At 45.9% G+C, this 12746-nt stretch overlaps 1 pseudogene; it reads right to left on the bottom strand.

Annotated features, from left to right (window-relative positions):
- Positions 1-6: 6 nt before the first annotated feature.
- Positions 7-12203, bottom strand: LOC134016010 (paired box protein Pax-2-B-like; annotated as a pseudogene).
- Between the last annotated feature and the right edge of the window lie 543 nt (positions 12204-12746).

Below are 12746 nucleotides of genomic sequence, written 5' to 3' on the forward strand. Positions count from 1 at the left end.
GGAGAGGAAGTCACAAAAGCACCAGGCTGGAGCCCACCCTAGTGTCTGTAACAATGATCTCATAGAGTCAGAGGCCCTTAAACACTGATAGTAAAGTACCTGTACCTGTACCTTGGTATAGGACCTTTCCTATATAACTCCTGCACTTCTCTAAAAGTCTTAAGACTGCCGACAAGTCATGTAAAGGAATGTAAAGACCCATGAAAAAAACAACAACAACAACAACACCAAAATAAACAAAAATAAAACTGAAAGCCCACAACTTTTTTTCACTTTGTATTCTTCACACCGATTCTCAATGTATATTTTTCATAATATATATATTTATATAATCTCTCAAAGTCTTTCTGGAAATGTTCAGGCTTGTGAGATAGGAAGGGGGGGGAGTTGGTGTTGAGTTCTGAAATCCTGGAGGCCCTTTGCCCCTGGTGTGCGCCTTACGTGTTAGGGCGTGGTCAGTCAGACTCCGAACCCTCCCAATCTTGCCTCCGCTTGGTGAAAACTTGTGAGATTGTGGAGGATTCCATCTTTGCTTCCCTTTGACCTCGCAACGCCTCTCAGACGGGGACAATATGGAGGCCGTAACCCCGGCCCTGCAGTTTGAGCCGGTCTCCATGGTAACTAGTGGCGGTCATAGGCAGTGGCAGCAGTGGGAGGCGCGGAGCCACGGGATGCGGCACTATAATAATAAGGGGAACCTGAAAGTTAACAGAAGAACGCACCATTTGAAACCTCAAGGTCAAACACCATGTAGGACACACAGACTGTACACTATCACACCATGCAAACTAAACACAGAGCTGCATAACCCACTGTAACTGTAACAGTAAATACACATTGTGTGTAGATGTGTCTAGTCGGAATCTGCAGACTGGGTTGAATTGTCTTTGCCAGAAGAGGCAGAACTTACTTAGTAATGCAGGATTGCTGAACCGCCATGCTTCATTGTAGGTGGTGTATTGTGGGTGAGAGTAGGGGTTTCCTGAAAAGTCTCCTCCTGAACAGAAATGCAATCAACAACAAAAAATCAGGCAAACCAGGATTTTGTTGGCAGTCATACTGTTAACATTCCTGAGATTTTTGTTCTTTTCTTTCTTTCTAAAACGACTGACACCCCATTTTCCAAACGAAACCATTTTGTTCGCGTTTCAGAAATCATTTAAAGTGATGTGCCACTGAACAGACATAAACAGCAATGTCGCATGACAATGTTCCTGGCCCATTTCCCATGTTTTATTTTATCAATTTTTTCAGGACTTTCTTGAGCGCTCTTTAGGTGAATTCATCTCTGTGCTAATCCTCTGGTAGTTTTGGAGAATCCCCCTCTATTCTCTCCTTTTGGGGGCGGGACATTACGGTGCCCTTTTCCTGCTTTTAACTGACGACGCTTCGCTTCAAAAGTCCCTAATGGATTCCCCCTGCCCCTTATTCTCTATTTATCCTCACTGTAGAGGTCTTTCCGGATGGGGCAGGAGCCCGGGCCAGTTTCAGTGAGCAATGCTGAGGGTCCCACACGTTTCTTTCTTTTACGAGACAATAAAGGCTGGGTTTTATATGAAGCTGGTGAGGAATGGCCTTTGCTTTAACAGTGTTTGGGGCTTGTCAGTAAATCTTAGTCATTCCCCTCTGGATGAATGAGAGGGGGCAAAAAACCTAAGGCCGGCGGATTAGGAGGATCTCTCAGAGAGAGAGAGAGAGAGAGAGAGAGAGAGAGAGAGAGAGAGAGAGAGAGAGAGAGAGAGAGGAGAGAGAGAGAGAGAGAGAGAGAGAGAGAGAGAGAGGAGAGAGAGAGAGAGAGAGAGAGAGAGAGAGAGAGAGAGAGAGAGAGAGAGAGAGAGAGAGAGAGAGAGAGAGAGAGAGAGAGAGAGAGAGAGAGAGAGAGAGAGGAGAGAAAGTGTGTTTGTATATGTCTTTACGTATTTGATATAAAGAAAGGGATGTTAGATAACTAATATAAACTAGAATAGTTTATTTAACCTTTATTCCAACAGTGGGCTCTACTTCAGTAATGTTGCCTCTAAAAACACCACATGCCTAGGTTGTCTATTGTTGGGTAGTATTCAGAGGCCGTGTCTTCTGTGTTTTGGGGAGAAGGCCCTGTGGACGCACACAACAACTTAGCCAGCATCCTCAGCTAGCCATGTAACCAGAGCTCGTCCCTGAGAGAGATAGTGATTTAAATATTTACAGCCCCTCCACGCCTCTGTGTTTTGACCCTTAACTGTTTGCTGTGAACCTGAACTGCAGGTTAAGTAGAGGGGAAAGAGATACGCTCTGCAGCCCTGGGTGTCCGGGGAGGCACGGCGGAGGATAGAGCAGAGGAAGAGCGCTGTTTATCGACGGGGCCAGCAAGAGTGCGCCGTGCGGACACGGCGAGGGTAATGAGTGCTGGGAGCTGGAGTGGAACTGAGAGGAACTGTCCTATCTCATGGGCGCTGATTGTGGTGATCGTCTATCGAGCTCGTCTAATGTCCTCGTCCGTGGCCGCTAACCGCACGCTAACGAAGATAACATGTTGCTTCTCCCCTGCAGGTCAGTAATCTGACTCCCTGTGTCTGAGTATCTGGTGTGAGGATGCTTTAAGGTTCTGTGTTTTTCTGTGTTTTATGTGTGTGTGTGTCTGAGTGTATGTATGCGTGTAAGTCTGCTTGTTTTTACTCCAAATCATAAATTAAAATTGTGTTGTCTGTTCAGTCACCGACATTCAGACATTTTCATTTGACATTTTGATCATTAAGCTGAAGCCTTTATCCAAAGCAATGTACAAATAGCATTTTAGTAAGAAAATCTGTGTCATTCAAGTTCACTTGTTTTTGGCTTGGAACAACCTCTTTTTCATGAATCAATTGGAAGGGACCAACCATAGAAATTGTTGCGAGCAGAGTTAAAACATTTATGGGCTTCATTAAGAGCGGTAATGTCACCTACCAGGGACCATTCCGGCGAGGGTTGAGGTGGGGTAGCTCCCCTGCCCTGTGGGGGGGACATGGGGGGGGTATCCAGGTAAGGTCGTACTGGCCATGTCTCGACCTGGAAACACAGGAGGGAAAGAAAAATATTCTCAAAAAGTTGCCAAAATATGAATCCCGCACAGTACACCTTATATGTTTATTTTAAAATACACTGTAAGTACAGCATTTGGGTCAGAGCATTGAGTTCATTTTCAAAACGTCAGCCCTATCAACATTCTTGTCCTCATTCCTTGTAAACTCTTTAATGCAAACACACGATCATCTTTAAGGGTCTAAAAGAGATTGTAGTCAGTAGTTTATTCACTCCTCAGGACGGTTTATGATCCATGAAATAAACTTGACCCCTCCCCCCAACTCCCCACGCCTCCACCGACAACAAATAATGAGAAAGCCATATTTAGTTTCCCTGATGGACACTCATCCTGGCCTATAAAATGCCATAACCTTCGCTCTTGGGTCTTTGTATGAAAAGAAAAAAACTATTTCCAAAAATAAAGAGCTACAACAAGATCAAGACAGTTAAAGCCGCAGGGCCATCGCCTTAACATCAAGCTAGTCCATGCATCATTCAGTCCAGCATGCATGGGTGCCATGCTATGTTCTGGACTCTTATTCATAGTCAGTGTAATTGAGAGTGACGGCAGCAGCTTAGCCGGAGCTAGCTGGATCAAGGGGCACGAGGGACAGGCCAGAACTGGTCCAACACAGGACCCCTTGCTCCTGCCCCTGCCCCCCTCCCATCCCACTCTCGTCCCCCGGACACAGGGCCCGTCACGAGGTTAGGGAGGCCCAGAGGTCCAGGGCCATTGTTAGTCAAACGGCCAGTGAGAGGGTCAGGTTTGGGATGGGGGGTTGGGGGTTGAGGGATAGAGCAAACTCTCTTAATGAGGAGCCAGCCGTCAAAGTTGCTGCTGTATACACAACAGTAGAGCCGTGAAGCATTCTGGGACAGCAGAGTCTGTCGCTTTGATCATCTTGATTTTGGGAAATGACTTCCACAGCTTGAAAAAAATCAGAGGCACTTTAGTTCAAATAATACAACAGATAGTCACCTGGGGAACCTGTGTAATACCACTACAGTGCCATGTGTTTCTCTATCTCATCCATTGGATTGATCAAAAGAAATGTTGTCTCTCCCTGCTGGCTACAGTAAGGAGGCGGTACCTGCTATAAAAGGCTGGCTGGCATATTGGCCGTGGCTGGGGCCGGGACGGGCATAGACGGAGCTGGGGGTGGAGGCATCTAGTGAAAGTCTGGACTTGAGGGGCAGGAAGTCCGCTAAGGCTGAGCCCCCCTGAGAGGAGGGGTAAAGGGGGCAAAGGACGCCTCATGGGGCTCCTGCTTTACGCACACAGAGGAGAGGTGGAGAAGGTGGGAGTCTGCCAGGTAGAACACAGAACAAAACGGGGGGTGGGTGGGAAATGATGAAGGTCTGCTTACTGTATACATGCACTCAAGTAACACACACACACCTGTGTGAGTACACAGACACACACTTGGCGTGCCCACATACACCCGCACTGAAACCCAAACACACTTATCCGACATCTAGACAAACAAGTAATCAGGTGGTGTAAATCCTTATGCGTGACAAACCTGTGAGGAGAGTGTGGGGGCGGGGGTAGCTGAGCAGAGATGAGACAAGCCATAACACTGACCTAGAAATACACTGATACAGTGGACCAAAAGTCCCCGACAGATTTGTGACGTGTGTCTGTGCTGTCCTAGCTAAAGGGATTTAGAAGCTATTTTTCACTTGTTTAGCTGTCTTCACAGGAGAAAGTCTATTTGTATTGTCCTAGGGAAGATGCAATACACTACGATTCTCCTGTGTGATAAAAATGCCCTTATCACACAGGAGGTTGGCCTTAACAATTATGCGTTTGTTATGGAATCATTCACACAATCATAATATATAAATAAGACTTTTCTGTGCACCTAAACAGTGATTGAAAACTAACAGGAAATACACACAAGTACAGAGTGTTAGAACAACCGGCGGCCCCAAATCAATCAGTCTCAAACACACTCAGATTTCCCAGAGGTTTTGGAGCAAACAAACTATATAATCTCTGCAGTCGCATTCTCAAAACAACATCGCTAGTCGAACACAACAAGTCGACGATTGGCTTGCCCATGGCTCAAAACGCCAGACCTTGATCTAATTTGCCTGATGAGCCTTGGCATCTTTCATTTCACCGGCCTTGCCGCCGAAACTCAAGCAATCAATGTGAGCTCTGTCTCGGGCCTCTCTGGGTCCGCCCCGCCGAGCCTACGCCTGCTCGCTGGGGCCTGTTGGGAGAGAGATGGCTCTTTCCCCCCCTACGCCATGATAGCCTCATTAGCTGCTTCCTCCGCCATTGTTGTTTTACAACAGGACTGTGTGTAGAGATTCCTCATTAAGATAAGGGCTGCTTTATTGAGGAAAGGAGGGGGGGGGGACCCAGCCCTGTCAGTCCTAGGGACCAAATGCCGGAGAAACAAGCAACTTAACTTAGCTTCTTTACCATGCAAATGAATTACTGGGTCTATCTTCTGCGTCAATCTCTCTACCTCTTTCTCTGTCGCACTTTCTATCTCCTCTCTCTTGCATTTCTTTCTCTTGGTATCTCTGTCTTTCACTCTCTCTCATTGAGGATTTACATATCCTATTTCCCAATTACATACATGTGATTCATTGTTGTTATTTAAAATATATGTTTTTGTATTTTTTGTAGAACATTTATGGGACTCATTTCAAGGCAATAGTACAGACACCAAAAGGTTAAATGGAAGAGGTGAAGTAGTAGACGAGGCTAATGAATCCATCACAGAGGAGAGAGCTTCAACGAGGAGGCTGACAAACATACAGCGTACACGCTAGCCCATCTGAGGCAGCCGCCATGCTGCCGCTGGCTTCTATTTCCACACATCCCGAGCAACATTGTCAAAGAGACAAGGGGGGTTAAGGTGTAACAACAACCCACGCCGACGCCGCTGCGTTCAAGACCAATGAACTCTGAAACTAATCAGACGTGCGGTTGCTTATTGTCCTGAAGAGGAAGAAAAGCCCGGCTAAGGGAAGGCTGTCAAATCACAGACCTTGATGACGGAGATGAGATATAAACTCGGGGGTCTGTGGGGACTCTTCTTCTGTGCAAACACATCTCGGAGAGAGCGGAGACGCTATAGAGTTCTCCAACATCTGTCTCTGCTCCTCCACACATACACACAGAACCCATCAACCATACAAATGGACCGGCAAGAACAAACCCACCGCTCTTTTCAGCAGTGGGGTCCAGATATTGCCTGGAATCGTCTCACAGATGAGTGGACGCTACGTTGAGTTTGAAACAAACAGACTAAGTATGTGTCGGAGTAACAGACCAATTATGTGTATGTGTGGGAAAAAAATATTTGGACACCTCTTTGGAATTTTTTGCAGCAAGTCTATTCTATTTATTTTTATCTCTATATTCAAGACAAGACTGACTTCTCTTTCATTGCTGAGTATTGCATATTCACCTGGAGAGCAGTGTTTGGGGGATTTGAATAGATTCACCTCAACAGGAACCCCTTCATGTTTGCAACAACAACAGCAGGCACAATCTCTGAACTCCTCACATTCGGGAGTTCAACTCTTTGCACTCTCCAATTACGAGTGAGTAAGGAATGTTTGGAGGTCCAAATGGCTTGAATTCGCTTGGTTGAAAGACTATTAACAAAAGTGTACTCAAAGGTTAGTGTGCTGTTGGGGGGGGAGATGAAAAAAATATGAATTTCGTAGCGGAGCTCTGCTAATATTCTCCTGAGCTGAGAGACGAGCCATTACTCACCAGACCACCTTCCAGTCAGGCAGGTTAGTAAACCACCTTTTTTGTCTTTAGTCTTTCTCTCAGAAAGAATGAGATAACAAGAGGATGTGAGCACCTGCCCAGGTCTTGTGGAGAGTCTGAGGGAGGCCTATTTACACCAGTCACCCCCACTGACACCAGGAAGAGTCTGATTATCTAACCCAGCATGGACTGGGACTCAAGCTCCCCCAATCAAGACTCACCACCAACAGCTAACACATGGTCAGATATGACCACCCTAATGACTAAAGCTAGGATAAGAGCCTAAACCACTTGAGCCTGTATCTGAGGATAGCGACCACCACTATGTCATTCATCTGGTATACCACCGGCTCGGTTCAGGCACTATGTGTTAAACAGTGTCGAAAGCCTGTGGTTCTGGCTTGTATCCAGGTTCTGTTCCGAGCCCAGGGTAAATCATGAATCACTGCTTATCTGTGGCAAACCTTGGACAGGTCAGCACCACACTGTCTGGCTCGCTGTGTCCTGCTTTGTAAGAACTAGAACTTACTAGACCTTATTCTGATCATATCAGTTGGCAACTAAAGCATTGTATTCATTATTTTTACTTATTCGACCAGGTGTTATGTCAACCTAACCAGTTACAACCCCCAAACTTAATTTATTTACTTTATTGAACATCAAATAATAGAATTCCTCTGAAATAGCAAGTCTATATTAATGGCGGTTTTCCTGTCTCATCTCTGAGTTTTATTTATTAAGGTGGCTTTCCTATTGGATGTGTAAAGAAATACAGTCTTTGGAAAGAAAGTGGAAAGCAAGCAAGTTTCTGAATTTTCTGAATGTCAGTGAGATGTTCCAGTACTCTAAATCCTCCTCTTATTTGCGGGGCCTTTTTATTCTCAGGTAGCCACTCAACAATACAGTAGAATAAACAGAGGACACCAAAGATGGCTGACATCTTTTTCGCAGGCATCCTCAAAACTCCAATCTCAGCTCTGTATAGCAAGACTTCATTAATCTTTCATCTTTAATAGATTATGCAAATTTCCAGACCATAAAAATCAACAAGATCAATAACTGCATGAATTTTAATTGGGAGAAGAAAACATTTAAAGAACGAACATAATCTCCCAGCTCTAACCAATATGAGGACGTAATTTATTCAGAATTGGATCCCAGCCTAAGTGCAAAAGATAATTTAACACGTTTTTTTCTACTTGCCGCATATTCATATTTACAGGGTTTATCAAACGTCTGTAAGCCTTAATATTCGAAAACAAAAACCTTTTACCTAATCACAGGAAGCACCTGTCACAGTTTCATTTCAGTGGGAGTCATTGCTGCTAAAAGTTCAATCGAGTGAATCCACTGCTAAATATACAATCTGTTCAATTTGAAGCTCCATCTCTGATATTTAATATAACAGACCAATTATTTTGGAATGTTCAAATTACTTCAAGAACACTTCAAGGGATCCTAACATTTGACACATACAGTGCTATTCATTCAACAATAATTGTACTCAACTATCTATACCACAAGTATCTATAGATAAAGTTTCCTGAATTTTGTATACATACATTTGAGAACAGTTTACTGAATTTTGTATTCCTCCTTCCCATGTATCCCTATATGAGGCCTCAGGGCCTGGGCCCCCAGGTGGTACGCAGGCCACCTGCTAAGAGCGTGCTCCCCAGAGCAAGACCGCTTTCATAGCAGGGCCCCTCCACAAAGGACAAAAACACACCTTTCTTCTCCTGAGGCCCAACTTTCTGGGGCAAATCTACCTCCCACATATTTATGAAAAAAGAGGCCTTTCTTTTCCCATAGCACTGCGCCTGGGCCTGGGTCTAGGAGCAGCCTGGCGATCATTTGAGAAGGGTTGCTGCAGTTTTCAATCATCTTGTCCTCTTTTACTCCCTCTCTCTCTTGCTCTTTCTCTCACACACAGAGACCCCCCCCACACACACACACACACATACGCACACAGAGGACTCATTGACTTTGATGGCTACTGCATAATTATGGGAGTTTTATTAAAAGACTGGCATATTAGTCTCAAGCTGGTGTTGGGCTATCAGTAAACCAAGCCTTCTCCTGGGAGAGAGCAGAGACTGCCACAACAAAACAATATTTCAATTAGGCGGGCAGCCATCACCCTCGACAGCAGCCCAAAAGCCAGAAAGAAAAGAAGCTCTTAAGCAATATAGGGTGGACTGGCACGGGATATGTGATACAGATAGATAATACTACAGGATATTTGATCCAATGCCCCTGACGCTAACACTCTTTTGACGTTACACAGTGGAAACTTCTCACAGAAAACAGCTCTCACTTTGTTGGTTCTCTCTCTCCTTCTCTTGTCGCCATGGTGTAAATTAGTCAGCCAGTCAGCCAGCCAGCCAGCGCGCTACATATCCCAGCCGCTGTCAATCACCAGCCTATCATAGCCTTTGATGACAACGTCCTGTCACAGCGAGAACAGCAGCTGTCTCTTATGAGAAGTGCTCCCAGTCAATCTGTTAGCGAGCCAATCCAAGCTAACACAGGAGTCAGTTAGGAGGAGCGTGTGAAAGAGCTGGGAGGATTTAAAAAGCTCAGATAATCTTTCAACACTGCTCTGCCCTACACGAGGGCACACAAATGTGTGGTTTATTCATTTTTTGATAAGAGTTTGATGCTACGGCTAATTTATGTTGTAATGACATACACCTATCATCAAACTCTGCTTCACACGTAGGTTAGAACTAAAGATATTGCATTCCCACTGAGAACACAATCTGGGGGTATTTTCTAAATTGTAAGAAACTGAACAACTGAATATCCTAATGAAAGGAAGAGAGGATGGGCTGACTTCATATTCTATATTCCCAAAAAAAGACATAGTACTTTAACACTGTCTGCCCTGTCAAAGGCATTAGGAGAGAACATGGGGATAGATATAGTAAGGAGTAGAGCCTCACCTGTGACGACATAGCTCTGTGAGACGCTGGAGGCCATGTCGGAGCTAGCGCTGGTCGACAGACTGGGCTTCACCTCATCCAGGCCTGCATTCAGTCCTGGCAGCGAGTACTCGTTCGCCTGAAAACACAAAACACAACTTTACGCACTGGCAATGGCGCGGACCGCAAACAAAACATCCTATCCAAACACCTTCTGGTTATTATAACTTTGTACACTGTTTACTGTACAGGCGAGTGTTTTATAAAAATTTAAGTCCATTTTCAAGCCCTGGTTTCAGGGAACAAAGTGAATTTCCTTGAGATATTCCCATTTTGGACACACATCACTGGTTTAAACAACACAGACGGCGAGGTGAGAAAACAAGCAGATCCGAGGGAGCATCTGTAATCCTTTCACTGTGTCTCCTCCTGAATATTTCCCTACTCTCTGTGCCCCCCCCCCCATGCTTTAGTCAGGCCTAGAATGTGTGCATGCATTAGGCTTGTCTAGGAGAGAGAGAGAGAGAGAGAGAGAGAGAGAGAGAGAGAGAGAGAGAGAGAGAGAGAGAGAGAGAGAGAGAGAGAGAGAGAGAGAGAGAGAGAGAGAGAGAGAGAGAGAGAGAGGGGAAGTGGGAGAGGGATGAGAGAGGGATTGCAAGAGGAGTGAAAGGATGGGGTGTCAGCTGGTTCTTTGTGCTCCACTGCAGTCATCCCTGTGACCAGTGAAGGGAGGAGACATTCAGGGCTTTGTTACTGGGAAGACATGTGGCCCTGGTTTTAAAGGGGAGTAAAACCTCAAACCCACAACCTTTGTGTTTCGGCAATGGAAAAAATATGTCCAAAATATAAATATTTTGAGGTGTGACCTACTTCTGTTACTTTATATTAGATTACTTCTATCACAATGTTTCTGACATGTAATATTTCTGTATCTGTAAACTATTAGGGGGTTTCGCGTTTTCAGATCGCTTCACATTATCAGTTTAAGTCGAGCGGTAAATCATCCCATGGTCAGACATTGCTTCCTATTTAAAATTAGGTCCTTTAATCTGGGGATAAAGCCCTTACTAGCAGATGTGGTGAATCGTATTTGTTAATGAGATGACACTTTTTGACCCTCTTTCTGTTGAAGTGTGTGTGTGTCTACGTGTGCGTTGTGTGTACTCGCACACGTTTGGGTTTGTGTCTCTGTGTGTCTGTTTGTGTCAGTGTGTGTGGTGTATCTGTTTTCCTCAATGGAGCAGGGGGTCCCAGAGGGGTGAGCCGGTGACCCCAGTCTTGTCTGCCACTATCCCAGATAAACTCAAATTGTCTGCTTACAACTGTTCCCTGGCACTAGCCTGGATGTTCCCCTGTATTCCGCTGGGCCTCCGCAGAACAAGAGCCATTTTGTCATGTAGATTGGTGATGGGCGGGGCAGGGCTGGGCCAGGCCAGGCTGTGTTGGGCTGGAGGAGGCGGAGGGAGGGAGGGAGGGAAGGAAGGAGGGAAGGAGGGAGAGATGGGTGGAGGGAGGTCGGGCAGGCGGTGAGCACAGAGGGCCTGAATGGTTTGACCACATGGCTGCCAGAAGTGTGGGAGGGATGAGGCCTCTCCAAAATGGCTTTTTAATGCCCTGATGCAGACACCAGACAAGCCCCTAATAGCCTAATAGTCCAACCTTTTCACCAGTTTTTGAAAAGGAGGAGGAGGGGAGGTGTGAACGGAGGAAAAGAGAAGGTCCGATGAAAGAAGAAAAAAAATGGGGGAGAAGGCAGTCTGATTAATATTACGTTAAATTAAAACTGATTTTTCTGGACCATTCCGACGTCGTTTTTCTCCCCTGCTCCTCCCCCCTCCCCCCCACCCCTGCCTTTTTAATACCTTCTCCTCCATTCTTTGTGATTGCAAGTCATTTCCAATTCGTTTTGGTATTGATCTCGCTATAGAAATCAGTTTGGTAATTAGCTGCATTAGGGCCTGTATGGTAGGCAGAGGGGGCTGTCCCACTGATTTATCGCCGTTGTAATTTGCCACGATCGCACAGAGATGAAAATGAACTCAATTAGGCCATTGCTAAGGCTGCCTGGGCACCGGCTTGGAGTTGGGAGGGGAAAAATTAATAGTCTCTCGCTGTTTAACAGTCTAATGAAAGTAAATAAAGGTTATCCGACATAATAGGCCCCATAGCTTAACGTGAGAAGTCCCTACATGCACCGCCTCTTCATCTCCGCCGTTTTGGGGTGTTGTTAGTGAATACGCTCGTCTGTGTGGATATGTGAAGCGAATCGATCTGGCGTAGGAGCTGTACCTCAGATTGGAAGATGTCACCACTGACCTGTTCAGGCTTGATGTGTTCCGAGCTGGGGAAGACGTCAGGGTAGGACGGACGCTCGAACACGCGGTCCAGGGCCTCCAGCTGCTGCTGGGTGAAGGCGTCCGCTCGGAGGTGCTTCCTCAAGCTCTCCACGCTGCCCTGCGCGTCGCTGCCTGGACCTGAGCCGTCTGAACCATCTGCAGAAGGACCAGGGGTAGAGAGAGAGAGAGAGAGAGAGACAGAGAGAGAGAGAGAGAGAGAGAGAGAGAGAGAGAGAGAGAGAGAGAGAGAGAGAGAGAGATGAGAGAGAGAGAGAGAGAGAGAGAGAGAGAGAGAGAGAGAGAGAGAGAGAAAGAACGAAATGAGAGAAAGAAAGAAGGTACATTAAGACACTGAAACAATGGCCCTCGTTTCTGTATGCATCTATAGTCAGCTGAACTGAAATGGGCAGGGGAACGGTGGACACTGAGGAAATACACGGAAGATAAATAGACAGAATAAGGAGAGCAACAATATGGAAAGGAGGACAGAGAGAGGGGAGCTCGGGGGCCAGTTATGGAGACAGCCAGTGCAAGAAGAGAGAGAGGCAGCTCTCTGTTCCCCCCCCCCGCCCCCACCCAATGAACGCCATCAGCGCGGTCATCATGTGATAGGTCTATAGTAATTGATGGATTACCCTCAGCGCAATATATACTTGTTTGGAAGGAGCATGTGAAGAGCAAGCGATTACAAACACAGCC

The sequence above is a fragment of the Osmerus eperlanus genome, unplaced genomic scaffold (assembly GCF_963692335.1).
Source record: "Osmerus eperlanus unplaced genomic scaffold, fOsmEpe2.1 SCAFFOLD_808, whole genome shotgun sequence".
In the NCBI taxonomy this organism is placed as follows: Eukaryota; Metazoa; Chordata; class Actinopteri; order Osmeriformes; family Osmeridae; genus Osmerus; species Osmerus eperlanus.